General features: G+C 42.2%; 1 protein-coding gene across 1 annotated transcript in view; it reads right to left on the bottom strand.

The window, feature by feature from the left end:
* gfra4a (GDNF family receptor alpha 4a) overlaps positions 1-18,927 on the bottom strand; it is a gene marked incomplete at both ends in the record, with an annotated part of 143,274 nt that overhangs the window by 29,728 nt on the left and 94,619 nt on the right. The window lies entirely within an intron of this gene.

Genomic DNA, 18,927 nt, shown 5'->3' with positions numbered 1-18,927 from the left:
TATGCTCTGAGTCAAGCCCAGGTTGTTTTCTGGTCACTATTTCACCTTGACACCATCATCGTCATCATCATGATGTCTTTTCTGTTCAGTTTTTGTGCTCCTCTCTCTCTCTCTCTCTGGAAACATGGTAAGCTCTGGCAGGAATAACAATATCTGTCAATTTGAGTGCTCTCTTTGTCTTCTCTCTCTCCCTTGCTCTTTCTCACACACACACACACACACACACGCACACGCACACACACTCACGCACGCACGCACGCACGCACGCACGCACGCACGCACACCTTCAGAAAGGCAATAGACCAGAACACCATGCTCTAGTCTAACCCTCCTGACAGGCCTGGCCAGAGAGCCAGGTAGCAGTGTTCCAGCTCACCTGTATCAGACCCCCCCCCTCCTATCAGCAGTCCATCCAGGGAGAGAGGGCAGTGTTGGAGGGAGGGGGAGGGGGCAGGAGAGGCGGTTTCAGCAGAGAGCATACACCGATACTGTGCAAAGATGCCAGAAAAGGCTTGCTTCAGCACAAATTAGAACTTTTTGTGGAGACCTTTTCAAAGGGGTTCATTTATTTTTGACCTATTTTTGATGCAGGTTAGAAAAATATCACAGGTGATAATATTTCACCATTCATCTTTTCCATTTTTTTTTTAAAATGAAACAGACAATGGCCATCTGAGGATGTGTCGTCGTCACAGAAAGAGCGGGGAGTGTTTCAGCAGCGGTAATGGTGGAGTTATTACCCTCTTATCTCCTATCATTTATCCTCACGCACCTTCCCTCTCCAGCGGATTGGGACGCTCCTGCAGTAATTACTGGCTGTGGACACTTCCTAATTAGAGGCATCATTCCAAATGATATAAATAGACAGGCGGCTTTGATGTAACTCACCACCATCTTTCATGGCCACGTTCACAAGGAGTCGGCCCGTGATGATGATGAGAGGAGGTGAGTTTATATTTCATTATGCTCAAAGGGATTATAAGACGGGGGTGGTGCTTTTTCATACAGTATTCTCGTTACCTGCGTCAGAAGAGCAGATGGTGCGGATGGATGGATTCACTCTCTGTCTCGCGCATTCGGATCGATACACGTCTTCCTTGAGACCTGGGATGACTCCGATTGGAGTAAGCTTGTGGCACATGTTGAGTTTAGTGTTGATGGGCTGGGGTGACTTTTGGTGGGGATGGGGGTGGGGGGGGTTGTGTTCCCTTTCCCATAGCTGTTAATAATGGAGATGCTCTGTTGGTCTAGAGAGTGAACACATTACTGTATTAATGCGCTCCCTGTCACTCAGAGCAGGGCTCTCCTGTTTTGGCTGCCTGGTCATGGGGGTGGAGGCCAGAGGGAGCTGTTTAATGAGGGACGTCCGGTGGTAGCAGGGCAGCAGGGGAGAGAGAGGCACTCTGACTTGGTTCAAGCTCTCTCTCTCTCTCTTCTCTCTCTCTTTCTGTCTCTCTCTCTTTCACACACACACGCACACACATGCACAAACAAGCACACACGAGCAGGAACGCATGCGCGCGCGCGCGCACACACACACACAGACACGCACTCCACTTTCAAAATAGATCAACTTAGACACAATGACTAGCTGGGCTCTCTTTGTGTCACAAAGAATTTGGATGGCCTGGACCGCTGGTGTTGGGAATGAACACACAGAAGCTTCCTCCTGCTGTCCACTCATACAGACAAGGGAAGACCATCTGTCTGCCTGCCTGTGTGCAGACCTTTTTATCTGTCTGTCTACCGACCTGCCTGGCTTGTCTGTCTGCCTGCCTACTTACCTGCCTGTCTGTCTGCCTACTTACCTGCCTGTCTGTCTGTCTGCTTGCCTACTTACCTGCCTGTCTGTCTACCTACTTACCTGCCTGTCTGTATGCTTGCCTGCCTGCCTGTCTGTCTATCTGCCTGTCTGTCTGTCTGCCTGTCTGTCTCCCTGTCTGTCTGTCTGTCTGTCTGCCTGCCTGCCTGTCTGTCTGTCTGCTTATCTGCTTGTCTGTCTGTCTGTCTGCCTGCCTGCCTGTCTGTCTACCTGTCTGTCTACCTGTCTGTCTGTCTGTCTGTCTGCTTATCTGCTTGTCTGTCTGTCTGTCTGCTTGTCTGTCTGCCTGCTTGCGTGCCTGCAGTAAAGTAACAGAATGGGAAGTGTGCTGCTCTGGGCATGATTGCAGCACGTGGGCAGTTCACTGCTGCTGACGTCCAGAGCACAGCATGCCAACTTACTGCTACTGTTAGCAAAACCAGTTGCTGCTGTAGCTAGAAGCCCTGAAAACAAATTATCTCAGCCAGATCAAGTGAGTTTTTATCCATACCACTGACAAGTTGAGGAATCAGCAGGGTAAAATACAACATTAAGGGCAGTAAGTCCATAAATCAAGGGTAAAAATTGCATTTCATGTCCTTTGATACATGTGTTTTGTGGTGGTTGTCGACATTGAGTGCATTTTCAGTGCAATCCAGTTTGCCATCTGAATTTGCATACAGTATGATTAACATTTTGATAAGAGTTTTATTATTAGAGGTAAACCCTGGACCTTGGCCAGGAGAATATTTTGTACAGTATATTAAACAGCAACCTTCAGATCAGAGTCACAGTCAAATATGTAGATGTGCTCCATTGCCAGTGGGGACGCTTTAGGATTCAGGCAGCATGACCACACTTCCCTGTCAGCTCTCTAATGGTACAATTAGTGTGTGTGTGTGTGTGTGTGCGTGTGCGTGAGGGAGAGTGCGTATTGGTGTGTGTGTGTGCATGAGGGAGAGTGTTTGTGTATTGGTGTGGGTGCGGAAGAGAGAGAATGTATGTGTATTGGTATGTGTGTGTGTGTGTGGGGGGGGGTTTGAGTGTGTGTGCTTGTGGGTAAGGGAAAATATAAGGTTGAATGAATGGTTGGTTGGATGCAGTGAGGAGCTTATCGTCCTGCAGTTTCAGGCGTATCTTACAGAACTGAAAATAACAAGCCATGGGGAGAGGAGGGCGGGAGGAAGTCAGCTGTGATGTAGCACTGTGTGTTTTAGGTGAGAACAGGATATGTGGCTGTGTGAGTGTGATTACAACGGTCTGTGCATTTCTGTTCTTTTAATCCTTTTAACATTCTCTCTCTCCCTAGGAGTATAGGATTGCCATGTTTAAGATGTGCAGATCATCATTATCAACAAAAGGGCTGCTGTTAAAGGCCTTTCTCAATGTGGGCTTGTAAATACCTGTTCTGTGATTCTCCATTCTGACAAAGACATATCGATCGCCACTGTTGCAAAATCTCTCTTGGAGATGGATTCAAGACACGGCCAAAACAATTAAATCAAAGGGGACTTTCATTGGTTTACCGTTGTACTCATATCAGTCTCATTCACTGGAAACCAAAATATTGGTCCTTATTAAAGGATGTGATTCTGCCATGGACGGCGAGGGCAGGCAAAACTCTGAGAGATACGGCTGCTACACTTGAACTGTGTGACAAGAAACAGAGCATACTGTGTCATTCCAGGCTCCGGCATGAACCACTTCACCATTCTGTTTTAACTGTGCTGTGATCTGTGCCACCGCATAGCCCAGCGCACACTGGCACTCCTCAAAGAGACATTCAACTATTGATGAGACCTACAGTGCAGGATGTGCCTACACATCTATTGTGATGAATTCTACAATTATATACACTTTTATTTAACGAAAAAGAAAAAAATATTTTGCGTTTTTTTTCTTTTAGAGGCTAAGTTGTACAAGTTGGAGTGACATGAGCAGAGAGTGGGAGAGGGGGAGCGCCGGCCCGGTATTGATCTGAGCTGTCCCTAGGAGAGGTGCGCGGGGGAAACGAAGCATCATTAATCATGTTGAGACCGGGACTGACACAGAGGCCTGCGACAGCAGGGCAGAGTGTAGGGGTAGAGGGGACAGCTCATCATATCCACACGTTCCCCTCTGCTCTCCTCCACACCCCATTCACGCAGACGACGCAAGCTGCACTGACACGACACCCAGAGGTCACATTTGCAGAAAATGTCCATTCTTGGTAACATCTCATTTTGACACATATGCAATTATGAACTGAACTGGGTTAACAACTTGTTCTACTCAGTGGGGTTATTCACAACCATGGGTTGATTGAACTTACAATTACAGTAAATGCCTTAACAGAACCAACCAGCTGTTATACAGTACATACTAAGATACGCCCATGAAAACGAACAGGTCAACAGACTGTTGAACCATACCAAGATAATGAGTGGGGGGAAATGATGGTCCAATGTAGAGATCCTCGCTGTGCTAATTATGTTTATCATGAGGTATAATTACTTCTAATAGGTCTCGATCTTAAAAAGAAAAAAAGAAAAAAAGTGGTGGGCTTATTAAATATACCACAGCAGTAGATGCTGTCTCTTATCATAAAACATAATTCTGGAGAAATTCAACTAGTGCAACCCCATATTTCCACTGCTATGTTACAAAGGCACATACTGTACTGTATAAGAGTAAGCCGGAGTCTGAGGTTTGATGCCTATTGATGTTCCTATTTCTGTTGATGATCTTGTTGATGTAAATTGTGTATTTGTATCTGTAATAAGCACATTGTGGAGCCAGCAGCAACATTTCACAGTGAGTGTACATTGTAAGCTACTGTACATGTGACAAATACAACCTGAATCTGAATCTGGTGTATGCTGCTTTACGTTGTCTTCTTCCCTCCAGTCTGACTGTAAGAACAGTACATGACACTATAGAGCCAGTGTTCTATAATCAGTATGAAATCCTCATAAGACGTTAATTATAACAAATACTGCATTGTTAGTGTCTAAAACAGTGGCAATGGCACGGCTATGCCAGAGTGGATCCGGTATTATTCACACTGCATAATAAGCGAATGGCTGTGAGACTGTGCGTACTAAACTGTCCATTTCACTTTCATCACTTTCATGGGCAGACGTTCGTATCATACCAAAATATGATTTCCTAACACAGCCCTGCAAGCATCGCCACCATTGTGTATCAACCGATGTCAGTGTGTATAGGCGTCATAGTTAAGTGGGAGAAAAGCACACTGCTTTCCTGAAATCTGGGTCTGCTACACTTGACCTCCATCAAATCAACCCTGCAGCAACCGTCACAGAATTCATGTCTATTGTCACTGTCCTGATTGAAGCATGCATGTAGCTTACCTGATGTACAAGTCAGAGGACACGTGTATATGTGAGGGAAGTTTTATATAGTACTGTAGGTATACAGTACCTTACCACCTCAAAGTTGTCATTGACACGTTCTGTTCATTAAAAATGTTCAAGTGAATATAGTAAGCATTAAAAGTCCAGGTTCTTCTTGGCAGCAAATCAAACCCATTTCTGGTCATATCAAATTGACTATCATGATAATTTCAATCTGTTCACATTGACTTTCATGAAGCCCAAGTCCACTGTAAAAGACATGCATAGAGTTGGTTGTGTTTAATCAGACTGCCTCTAATTAAAATAATACATTGGCCAAACTCTGAATATGAAAGGTCTTTCTTTGGCCAAAGAGAATGAATTCTAATTAAGGTGTGCTGCAAATTCAAAAAGGTCATCATTGACTCTCATCTTATCTTATGCCTTACAGACTATTTCTAAACGTGAAAACATTACCACCATTCCTGCACATTACTTCTAAAATATGCATTTCAATTAAATATCCACGGTTCAACAGTAACATATCTGCAATTAATCAAGCACATGCACAATGTTATTTAATAGCCTAACTTATAATGAACTGCAATAGAGATTCAGTGTCATACACTCGAGAGGCTCCCCTCATCCCTTATCTTCCCTGGCTAAATGGGTTGGCGTAATGCTCTATAGGGCCCTGATCACAGAAAGCAGGGATGGATAAAACCGAATATTGACTTATTATGACTGCTTGGTTGTTATCATTCGCCAAATACTGAACCATGGCTACAAAATAGTACAGTGTTGTATAGTACAGAAGCGTCGCTAGGGGTGGGCTTCTGGGGCTGCAGCCCCAAATATTTTTCTACTACCCCTAAATCTTTTTTGGCCCCCCAAAAACAAAAACACAAAGAGATACCAGATATCCTCCCTAACCAGCGTTGCCAGATGTTTATATAATTCTAATAATTATTGTATTTGTACAATAATTTTGCCCTCTGTACGATGTACAATCAATAATGCCAAAAATCCCATAATGTATGATAATTTGATCATTTTGTGACACTTAGTTGTAATCAGTTTAGTCATTCATTTCCCGAGTCCCAACAAGATAGATACACACGAGCGGAAGTGGTATTTCATCTAAATTTGAAACAGCGCCCCCACACAAGGGTGAAGTACTGCACTTCTCAATGCAAAGTCCATTGTAGTTAGCCAACTTTTGAGATCATCCTACATGAACTGGGTACGATATTTATTGCAATAAAAATATATCTCAAATGTATGTTGTCTCTTTATTAGCATATATTTTTGTTATCTCATCAGATAATTTGTATTATATTTATTTTCCCACTCGAATGGGCTGAAAATGCTTGCAAAAATGCTAGCAGCTGAAATGCTAGCAAATCATTACAGACAGACCAAGGAGTCGCATTTGACTGACGTCACCGTACTTCTCTGCGAGCACCAAAAAAGTGCATTTGAATTATTATAAATTATTATTATTTTATCCAGTTTTTATTTTATTTTATGGACTTGTTTTAAACAGTCTGTATTTTCAACATGTCACAGGATTTGGGGTTTACCAGCTTGTCCTTTTAACATCCCTGACTGTCTATCAACCAGTGGCGGCTGGTCAATAAAGGGCGATGGGGCCGCGCTGGTGAAAAGTTAAAGTTTTTATTTTATTTTATATATATACATAATAATTACTCATTTCAAAAGTTGTGGTCACCAAAGTTATGGTCTGGTGTGTTATAGAATTTACATCCAAACACCTTACACCTTTGTTCCTCTCTCTCTTTTGTAATTCCAAACACCTCCTGAACCTCTGTCTTCCTCACTTCTCTTTTAAGATTGTTGTTTCCTCACCAGGACAGGAAAGGCCTCACACTTCAACCTTCCCGTCCTGGCTCAGGCCTTTTGTTCCTTTGTCTATATTCAAAGTGTACCGCGCTTTTCTTTTCATCCCTCGACCACTGTTTGATATCCGTCACCTTACTATGACGTATAGATGAGTCAGCCAACCAAATGTCGGCTAGCATCACATCCTTGTTTTAGCACATATAAGGCGGTACTAGGCGAGCTTAAGGTCACTTCTGTTCTGATGAACCACTCTGTGTTTTATCCTGAGGTCCTTTTGCAATCGTATTGTTTTCTTAATAAATCTGACTGAACCTTTTTGTGCGAACCTGGGCAAATACTTTATTTTGGACTTAAGATCAAAACTTCTACAACAGGTGGTTTAAAAAGTACAATACTGTGTAATATATAAAATATAAGTGAAAATATCAACATGCACTCTCACACTGTTGTGGTGCTGGGAGTAAATCCCCTTAAAAGTTTCAAATGAAGAATAATGTACTCCCGCACACACTTTTTCTCTGCTTTTTAATCAGTCAACGTTTCGGTTTCTACCTTCATCAGGACAGATTTTTGTAACAATGAAAATGTGAGTTCATTTTAAACACCACCATACAATGTGATTGGATAATTGGATGTGTGTTTCCCATCCCCATTGGCTAGTGAGATGACATCATGAAATGACATCACTGCAAGAAAAAAAGAGGCAAAATTAGAAAAAAGACATTATAATGTATACACAACACCAACATTATTAGGAAAAAACACAAAATTTCTAAAGACATAAAAAGGGAATCTAAATAATCAAAAACTTGTCTATCAGCATATTGTATCAAGCAGTATATTAAGAACATGACATAGTTTGACTTATACTGTAATAGTACAATACATCAATTTCTCATCAATAGGATATAATAGAGACACATACAAATATTTTTCACAAACACACACTTAGATCAAGTTCATCATTAAGCCCAAAATGAGTCCCATATGTTTGGAGCTCTGTTATCCAAAAGGCCTCTCTTTTAAGAAGTGCTTCTTTTAGATCACCTCCACATCTGGAAAGGACCACTTTTTCAATCCCACAATAGGTAAAGGCTGTTATGGGATGTTTGGCCTGTTTAAAATGGATGGCTATTGGGCTATCTGGGTTGCTGTTGCGAATAGCTGAGCGGTGTTCAGCCATACGGACCTTCAATGCTCTAGTTGTCATCCCAACATAGGCCTTGGAACAGCTACATATAATTAAATAAATGACTCCTGTTGTTGAGCATGTGATGACACCACGTATTTTGTATTTCTTTCCTGTCAAGGGGTGTGAAAAGGTATTACATTTGGTAGTGCAGTTACACTGTGCACACCGTCCACATTTGTAGTTGCCATCAGGTAGAGGAGGCATACAACTAGGTCTTTGATAAAGACAGTCAGCATGCACTAACTTATCTTTCAAATTCTTACCCCGACGGAAAGCAATTCTAGGTGGTGTAGCAAACAAATGGCCAGCTTTAGGATCACTAGAGAGGATATGCCAATGCTTTCTGATAGAATGTTTAATTTCATGTGCTCTTTCAGTGAAGTTGAGGACCCAGCCTGTCCCAGGCTCTCTCCATCACCAGACTGCCCCAAGCCTCTCCTCACCAGACTCAGGTCAAGTCATATGCCCTCTTTAATGAAATAATGTTAGATAAAAATTGTTGGTGTTTCACCACACCTCAGCACCTCAGCAACTTAAATAGGTGCTGATTTTTTTTTTAAAGAACAGGGTAGTACACAGAATTATATTTTCATGTATGTGAAAATAGAGCTACCTGTTGTCCAGGTCACAGAGATGCTATTTTAATGGAACTCTATCAAACAGTAGATTTAAACTGCGTGTGTTCCACAGGGGAGCTGCCTTGGCCCGCTCCTTTATTCTATATTCACAAATGATTTGCCATCTGCTATTAGGGAAGCATTCCTGACAATGTACGCTGAAGATTCTACTCTTCATTATGCCGCTCCCACATGTTTTGAGCTCAACCAGATTTTGACTAAGGAGCTTAGCATCATATACAATAGGATTAAGGTAAATAAACTGAACACATCAAAAAAAAGCTTACCATGATATTTGGCTCTAAGCATAAGCTAGCCCAAGATCCTAAGTCAAATCTTGTCATTGAGGGTGAAGTCATTCAACAAGTAAAGAACATTTTGTGAAAATTTCTACTATTGTTTGTAGAATGGGTGTAGCAGTGGCTGCGGTGAGAAAATGTGCACCATTTTTTCCATAATCTTTGCAAAATCAAATTGTTTGCTCATTGGTTCTCTGTCATCTGGATTATTGCTCAGGGGTGTGGTGGTCATCTACCTCTAAAAGCCTACAGTTACAAATAATACATAATACATAATAATACATAATAAGGTAGCTCGACTGTGCTGCTCATCTAGGGCTAATGTGGCTGAAATGCATGTGAAACTAAAATGACTGAGTGTGGCGAAAAGGTTGCCAGCCAATTTGCTTGTTTTCTTTCATAAAGTCATTCACACCCAGACACCTGAATTCATGTTTAAGACAATAAAATACTGTATTGTTCAAATACAGACACATGCTACCAGAGCGGCCAGCAGAGGGCAGATGACTACCTAGAACAAACTCTTTGAAAAACACTATTACAGGGCTGTGATGGTGTGGAACAGTTTTCCAAGTGACATCCGTTTAATTAGTGGTAAGGATTGTTTAAAAAAAAAAAACACTGAGTATTTGAGTTACGTGCAGTCTGACTTCAGAAGCTTGTTTTGTCAGGTTTGTTATTCATAGTCATTCTAGTCAAAAAGCTTGTTCAATAACATTCAACATAACAGTTGCAAATTTGCTTTTTCAATTAAATCAAGTTAAAATTCAGTTCTCCCACCCCATTTGTCTTTGTAAATAAGGAAACATACACAGGGAAATGTTGCATTTTGCCTTTATTATTTTCTCATAATGCACCAGAATGCTTGATTTAGGCTACATGTGAAAATCAAAAAAAAAAAAAAATCTTCTGGTTCTTGCTATTATTCAGGCAAAATGCAACACAGCACCCTTTAGGCATCTTTCTCTCCTGTAATATTAAAAAGCCTTGTTTGTTCCAGGTTTGCTGAAATTATAACAGATCATTACAAACAGACCAGGGGGGAGTCACATTTTTATTCCTGCTAGCCATCTAAGTTAGTTAATTAGCTTAAAATTCGCGATCTATTTAGGCATGCTTGTTATAAAGAATCTGTCTGTACTGTACATCGTTGAAACAACATTAAAGTAAGACAATCGTAATTTTTACATCTTTATTTTTCGGTGTAAATTACTTGAGTGGTCTCCTTTTCACCCCATCTCAAACGCCACCACCACTGTTGATGTATCATACGACAGCTTAACTTCTTATCTCACGAATGCTAACAAATTTGAGACACAGATGGAGTGATTTTATATTTATTGTGGGTTGTCTATTGATGATTGATGATATTGAGAGATGACAGCTATTTCACGTTAAAAACAGCAAACAAAACATATGGAAAACCTTATGAGAACACACAAAAAAAATCACTACAGCCTCAGTCGTAAACTAGTGAAAACAGGGTATTTCAGAAGAATTCCCATAGGATTGCATTGACAACTGCAGTACTTTACCCTTGTGTGGGAGTGTACCCTTGTGTGGGGGTGCTGTTTCAAATTTAGACGGAAGACCACTTCTGCCCGTGAGTATCTAGGATACTGAACCTCCGCCCCGCGGAGGACTGTGTTGTCTCTACAACGTAAACAGAGCGGAAGTTTACAGTGGTAGGCGGTTGGCGAAATAATTCCGGTTCAAATGTAACTTGTTTCAACATTCTGTTTAATTTGCCAAAGCCTACATTTCACAGGACAGCATACGGATACCAAATAAGATTAAACCATGAGCTTCCCATCTCGAAAAAGGTTACACATTTTCGCTTTTTCCTGTCCCTGTCAACTTCCATTGTAAAGAAATTTGAGTCAGACGGAAAAATCTATTTAGCTCAATACTTGAGCTATCAGAGAAATCAATGTATCTATGTTTCAGATTCATGTTAACGCAAATAGGGCACACCGGCAGAATACAGTCACAGACAGTGACTCTGAGGTGGAGCTTGAACTTTAAGGTAAACTCAGTTATTTAGCCTAGCTGATGGCCAAAACCTTTCATACAGATTATGAACAGGCTCCCTGTCATGGCTATGTAGTTGTAAACAAGCACCAGGTGAGAGAAACAAAGTATGAGCTTGTGAGAATGGTTTAATGAGGCCAAAAAAGGTTCTCTCAATAAATAGCCTACGGTACATGTTTTTTGTGCATGGCTGTAAGCCAGCGCACCATAGATGGCGTTTGTTGGGTTGTCACTCCCTCCCTCCCTTACTCTGTTCCGTTGTTGACCTGCATTTCTATGTTGTCACCACAAGAGGCAGTAATCCCAGCACAGCAAAATATATACACTATGACATGCCACACTTTCAAGTTCCTCGGTAGTGTAGTGGATTAAGCATCTGAATCCCATACGGGAGATCAGGGGTTTGATCCCCGGTTGAAAACGAACCTGTTTGATTCCTAACTTTAGCCACAACCTTTTGTCCTCTCCTCTCTGACCCCTTTTTTCAGACGGACGGGAGAGATCATGATTAATCACAGCCTATTATTGTGATTATCTCGATAACATTTTTAAATCGATTGACAGCCCATAGTGCGTTTTCAAATGCCCATTGTTAGCAACTTAGCATTCCTGTGTAGCATTTGGGCATTTTCTTTACCCCTGAATTACATTTCACTAGCTAGCTATCTAGTTTAATGAATAGATAGTTGGCAGCTAGACAAGCTAGCTAGCTGGCTGAATGAACCAAAGTCATCACTAATCTGTAAGGATATGAAATAGTCATCACTGATCTGTGAGGATATGAACACATAAGCCGTTTTCGAAACCGCCTACTATACTGCTAGTATGTACTGATTTTGCCAAAATGCAGTATGCAGTATGCGAACAAAAAAAAACCCTGCACTATGCGAAAAGTACCCGGATGACGTACTGATTCGGGGAAGATTGCCAGTATGCATCAGAGCAGACTTTGCCATACTGTTTCCCCCAATGCAAAGCGCAGGACACGTCATCGGCTACCGCTGGATTTTGAAGCTCTCCCCGCTCTGTTAGTGTGTCTGAATTAGCATTAAGAACTAGCTTGCGTAGAATACTGATTCTGTCAAATATATCGTTTTGAAAAATTATTTCTTTATCCAGGCATCTTAGTTTTAACAGTTTCATTATAGTGGAGCAGGTTATATTTGCTCGTATGTGGTATTTATTCCGTTCACAACTTCGCGATCGTACAGCCAGGCTACAGAGCTCCAGAACCCCCTATGCCAAGCCGAGCTGCATCACATTGTGGCCAGCCCAGAGAGCTCCTGTTGCGGGTACAAGCACAGGGCTAATAGCTCAGTTTGTGGTGCTCTTTTCCATTCGCCCTTGATCAATCCTAACAGACCTATATAAGATAATAATAATGGCCAGGTTTCCCGAACGAGTTAAGAAGCACTTAACTGATCTAATCCCAAGTACTTCTTAACTCCCATGCAAAGGGTTGCTTAAGGAGGGAGGGTTCCTTAAGAAGGTTCTTTATCGGGAAACCCAGCCAATAATACATTATATTTGTAATGCACTTTACATTTGAAACCAAATCTCAAAGTGCTAAATATATGAAAAAACACTCTGTATGCCCTCCCCTCATCTCAAAATAAAATACTTTACCCCCCCCCCCCACACACACATTGTAAATATTGAATGGTCCCTAAGAGTCATCACTGATCTGTAGGGATGTGGACGCGTAGTCATTACTCATTTGTAGGGAATATGAGCACAGACCGAGATGCAGATTAAGATATTGTTATCTACCCTTCTCAGCATAGAGATAAACACCCTCTGGAGAGCAGAGATGTCATACTGGTATGGGTCTGATATCTAAGATGCTCCAACACTTGGGTGTCCCAAGTCAGTGATAGCTTCAGATTAGTTGAGGCATACTAGAGAGAAGATATGTCCTCTGTTTGAACTGCGCTGATGTTGTTCATTTACACTACACTAAAGAGTACATTTTCAAGTCTTACTAGATACAGTATGTCCTCTGTTTGAATTGTGCTGACGTTATTGATTTAGTTCACACCAAAGAGTACATTTTGAAGCCACTTTGAGCAGTTTGTGGTTTACTATGTTGTATGAGTGTGTGTATGTGTTTGTCTTTGGCGTGTGGTAGCAAACCCCAATGGGCCCCCAGAATACAGTACAGTAGGACCCCACTCATCCGAACTTCAGAGATCCGAACCTCCCGGTCTACCGGACAGGCTTAAAAAACTTTTTTTTTTTTTTTAGCCTGCTATCTGGTTACTGGTGGGATTTTCATTACAGTACTGTACCCTACTGTGAATAAAAACAGAACTGTATGTAGACCTACATGTTGCCTTTAGGCTGTAGCCTTCTGTCACGTTTCATTTATTTGTTACTCTAATGTCGAGCGCAAAACGCAAACGAGTCTGCTGCGCGAGAGCTGCATTCCTTGGTAGCCAGAAAGCGCGTCAGCAACCTGAAGCAAAGGAGCATCGAGTCATTTTTCGTTCCCAGTTAATGGACTTCAGGAACACAGACGTGTTGTGAGCATGTAGATTAGCCTACTAGACCTACTGTATTTGTTAAATGATAGCCTACAGCCTAGGCCACGTTAGCCTACATCGGTTGTTTTAGAGACTTTCTTTTAGGCTACAATAGCCTAAGACACGACAACTTGTCCGTCATTTCATTTATTTATTTATTGATTATCATTTGCTCTAATTGTTCTAATGTTGGGTTGTTTTTAGGCTATACCATGTTGTTCTGCGAATACATTAGCCTATCGATGCAGCGTATGCCTCATTTGAGAATAAAGTAAGCTACTGTATTTGATCAAAGCACGCACTCAAGTGGAAATTCGGTTATTTTATTATAGGCTACTGTAGGTCTATTATAGGCTAGGCTGTATGAGTTTAGTTGGCTATTTGATTGCAATTTTGATGCATTTTCACAAGTAATTAAGGGTATTTATTGGTCTATTATGAGTCTATATGAAACAAGTACCACTTATTGAATTTGATGCATTTTAACAGAAGTTTCAGTCATCCGGACATTTCAGAGATACGAACGACCTTCGGTCCCGTTGGGTTCGGATAAGTGGAGTCCTACTGTATATGCAGCCCTCCTTTTTTGCTCAGAACCGTCATACAATTCCATATGACTGCAGTTACAGTACAATATCTATTGCGGTATGTAACTGTAAATATGCAGATATATCTGACTACTATTTGAGTTAGTGTGCAGCAGTTCTGTTCTTAAACTGTGCAGTATGAATGCTTATGCCCAAATCATCTCTTTGAATCTGCAGTGATGAGCAGGGACAATCTTTTATCTCACATGAGGAGTATGTTGTGAGGTGAATATGGGTTCAGAGACAGGGACGGCCCAGATACTGTAGGTGTTATGTGGAATGACATAAAACAGAGAAATCGTAGATAAACCCACCATCCCTCACAAAGTCTTGACACTTGGATTTGATTTATGACTGCATTTCAAACATATTACCTTCATCCAGCAGGTGAGATCTTTACATGTTCTTTGACAAACAGACCTACCAGCTCAAATCTCATACAACACTGAAGTACTCCTTGATTTGATTTATAGTAATACATCTCTCCTCACTATACACCAGTCTGTCATCATTCAGAGCCAAATATAGCCCAAAAGCAGAGGGATATAAAACGGGATTACAATGGTTCCCAGGCACTGCTGGATTCTCATGGGGTGCCTGTGCTCATTTATGGCTTTGCATTGGAAATTGAGACAGACGATTGAAACAGAACATTACATTTGAGTTCCAGAAGTAAAATAGATGTTTAAATATAAAAATGATTTAGGAGGCTCAGTGATCATACTGATATGATGAGTAACCTTGCCCTTTATTATGGGGAACTGAATACGTGTATTGTATCTTAATGTAAAAGTATAGTATGAACAAGTATTCCAGTGACAAGGAGAAACTTTTATCAAATTCCAGACAGTCATGAGAAGAAACGGAGGAGACGGAAGGCGTTCTCATTTTCCAGTCCAGCTGAAGCTTCCCTCACAGCTCGGCTAAGGAACAAACGCTTGAGTTGAAGCAGCTGTCTCCAGCATTGTTACAGTACTGCAGTCAAAGGACCCTTCCTGCCCAGACACACACACACACACACACACACACACACACACACTGACTCTCCAGCGGTGCTGAATTGGATTTTTGGGGACTAAAACCCACATTGTTAGATGATTTTTCCCTGTGTGTGTGTGTGTGTAAATCTGTCTGTGATGATGGCTGCAGCTGAGCTCAGTGATCACGTCGTCCCTCGATTTCCAGACACACTTTTCAATTATGCTCACAAGGAAAGGTATTAGACCCCTAATCCCAAGCTTATCCCTAAACACACAGATCTATGGCCTCCATTCCCAGCGTGGCCGCAGTCGTCCCCCCACTTCCCTCAAGAACCCCCCCCCACCCCGCCACACACACACACACACACACACACACACACACACACACACACACCATCAGCCCGTAACTCATTATCCCCCCCCCCCCTCCACTAACCCTCAGAGAGACGGGACTCCTTTCAGCTCTGATTACTTCTCATTTTGATTCTCAATTGAGCTCCGTGCCTATGTTGGAAATGGTACTTCAAATGTCCAAACCTCTGATTTAGATCCAGATTCTCAAATTTTCCCCTAGTCATTAAAATGAATCGACTGTGACCATACCGCTATGGTTAATTTTCAGTAAACTCAATTGCAGCAAGTTACTGAAAAAGGCTTGACTCTATTGGGTTTCCCTTCGCACTGTGTTATCAGTAATAGTTCTGTATCCATTACTGCCTACAATGTCATGTGATATACTGTAGGATAAAGAAAACCTACAGATCCTCTTGGTCCATCTTCCTGTGTATAAAAGGCACTGATGCATCCTGGGAGCCAACCACAATTGGATGATGATACAAATAAAATGTTACAGAAAAAGTTCAGGTCAGGTACATTCAAAAACAATTCATCATCAACCTTATATACAAACTGACACACACACTTAGGCTGGAACCCACATTTAATCGCATGGCAATGCTAGGCTAACACACACACACACACACACACACACACACACACACGCACACTGGTAAATGCATCTCTTTATGATTCTGTCCGTGAGCAACAGAGAGGGCCAGACGTCTTTCATTTCCCTCGACATATAACCAGCAATCAATTCCTCTTAAAGACGAAGGCCACTAACCCCCCCCTCCATCTCACCCCCACCTCCGCACGCCCGCCCCCACTCCCCTCCCGCCTGCATGCCCTGTGCTGTAGAGAGGAGGGAGGGGGGACAGTGACAGAGAGACAGTCAAAACCAGGGAGAGAGCCAAAGTGTTTAGCCTCCTGCCACACTGATTCTAGGTCAACACTCGCCCCCGGAGTGAGCTGTGTGTCTAATTAAAGGGGAGGAGAAGTCACCTATGGTGTCTTGGCTGAGTTTCTCTGTCCCTGTGTGTGGGCAATCACTCCTCATCACACCTTTAACGCTGGTGCATAGGAAACACGATTACAAGTGATTTCTCAGGGGTGATGTAATGTTTGGAAAAGTTTGGAGAACCTGGAAGGTGGATGTAGTATTAGTATGGATGTGAAAACCCAGCAGAATAAAATAACAGAATAAGCAGCTTACCTTCATTTTTATTCCATAAAGATGTGCATTCGAAACACAGATGACGTGATGGTGTGATACTAGTAAAACATACTGTATACCACTATTTCAAACAACATCCACTTTATTTCATCACGGCTTGACATAAAAAGACCTTATTCATCAGTACAGCAGAGAGTTCTATGCAGAGGTGTGGGCTTCATGCCAACTGATAACCCCTTGATCAGAATACAGAGGAACAAATGCTGACAGGCTGCTCAGCCATCAGCACCCTGGCATTACCGTGCTTAGCGTTTCTCTGCCAGGTCGTTACTCACCCTGGCCCTGATACCTGCCAAATGCTTCGCTGCACGCACCCTGCTTCTGTGTAATTTGTTTCAAAGGGACAAATCAAAGATCAGTTCCAGGCGAACAGCGGTTGAGGCTGGGATCTGGGTGCGTTGGCGGCGCGCGTACAGTGAAACGCCGGCGTGTCCTGCAGGCGGAGCGGCTCCACGCGGCACCGCTTCCGTGGGCCGCCCGCCGCCGTGAACCGTAATTGCTGCCCGAGGTGCTCTCCGTTCTCTGCCGACGCAGGTTTGTTTTTTGTGTGTGAACTGGCTGGCATGAAAGAAACAAACAGTGCCAGTCAAAACAAACTGCATGAACGGATTATTCTTTCATGTTCAATATATTATTCACATCGTGCGAGACGACAGGATGTTGTACTGTGCCCAAATAAATTGTTGACACGCTTCAGACGATATGGAGAAGAGATGTTACACTGCACTGGAAGGTATTGTACTGTATTGTACTGGTACCGTATGACTTGGTCATAAACCAATCATATCTAGTGTATGTTCTCAGGATTGTACTGTATGTTCTCCAGTTCAATATTATGTTACAGTAACACACATTAAATAAAATTCAAAAGGTTTTATATTATCAGGGACTCATTATCCCCAAGGCCCTGTTCAGCTATGTTGGGGGGCGGCTCATAGCTCAGGAGGTACAGTAGAGCAGCTGGCTGGAGATCAGAAGGTCCCTGGTTCGATCTCAGCTCCCAGCAGTGCCAAAATGTCCTTGAGCAAGAAACTGGACCGCCAAATCGCTAGTAGTAAAGGGAAAATCATATTTAGCCTTGTTTAAAGGTTACTTATGATCATATACAATGAATCAGATCAAAAAGTTGACAAAACTAGCACTTTTGAGAAAGTCTGATAATTGCTCTACCACCGTTTAGGTCATACAATGGATGTGGGTGGGCACCGTGAAAAATCATTCAAAAACATGTTAAACTCTCGATTTCAAAGACAAGAAACTCACCGAGGGGGTAATTAGTGTCCGTTGGCGCCGCAAAGTATGAATCCTGTAGGGTTTTATTGATCATTTCATGAAATCCATTCACTTGTATTCAGGCGACCGTTGTAGATGTGTAGATCAATCCGCAGAGTGGATTCAGGAAGCGGAACTACTTACGGTAGCTATTGTTATTGCTTATGTTAGCTAGGCTAGCTAGTTTGCTCACTGCTCACGCTACTCTTTCGCGCACAGACAAGGAAGCCCTAGGCTACAGTTCAGAAAACGCTTCAAAATGGCTGATCTGGAAGAGTATGAATTTGATCGCGAGGAATTAGACTTTGACGGCAGCGCTTATTGTTTTGAGCCTGAATATAGTGAGGAGGAACTACAGCAAGTTCAAGCGGAAGTTTACACACATATGCGCTGCGACTAAATAGTTGTATATAGTATGGTATGTTCAGGAATTTACATCCAAACACCTTAAACCTTTGTCCTCTCACTTCTCTTGTAATTCATCATCTCCCCCCAAGTATTCACATAGCTGTGAGTTGTCATGGATTTTAACATAGTCTCAAGACTATTCAGATTCATATCTCTTCTTTCATTACCTATTCATCAAGTCCCCTGCAACCTCTAGTTTCAATCTCCCTTTTGTAATTGTAAACAACTCCTCTGCCTCGCTCTTCCTCCTTTCTTTGTTTAAGCCAGAAGGGCCACACCTTATGTCCTTCCTGCCCTGGCTCAGACCTTTTGTTTTCTTTGTCTATATTCAAAGTGATATTCAAAGTGAGTTTCATCCCACATTCATTTCTACCACTGTGTGATATCCGTCACCTCACGATGACGTGTAGACAACTCAGCCAATCAAATCCACATCCTTGCTTTGGG

The sequence above is a fragment of the Borostomias antarcticus genome (assembly GCF_949987555.1).
Source record: "Borostomias antarcticus genome assembly, chromosome: 5".
In the NCBI taxonomy this organism is placed as follows: domain Eukaryota; kingdom Metazoa; phylum Chordata; class Actinopteri; order Stomiiformes; family Stomiidae; genus Borostomias; species Borostomias antarcticus.
This window is presented reverse-complemented; position numbering and strand designations above follow the sequence as displayed.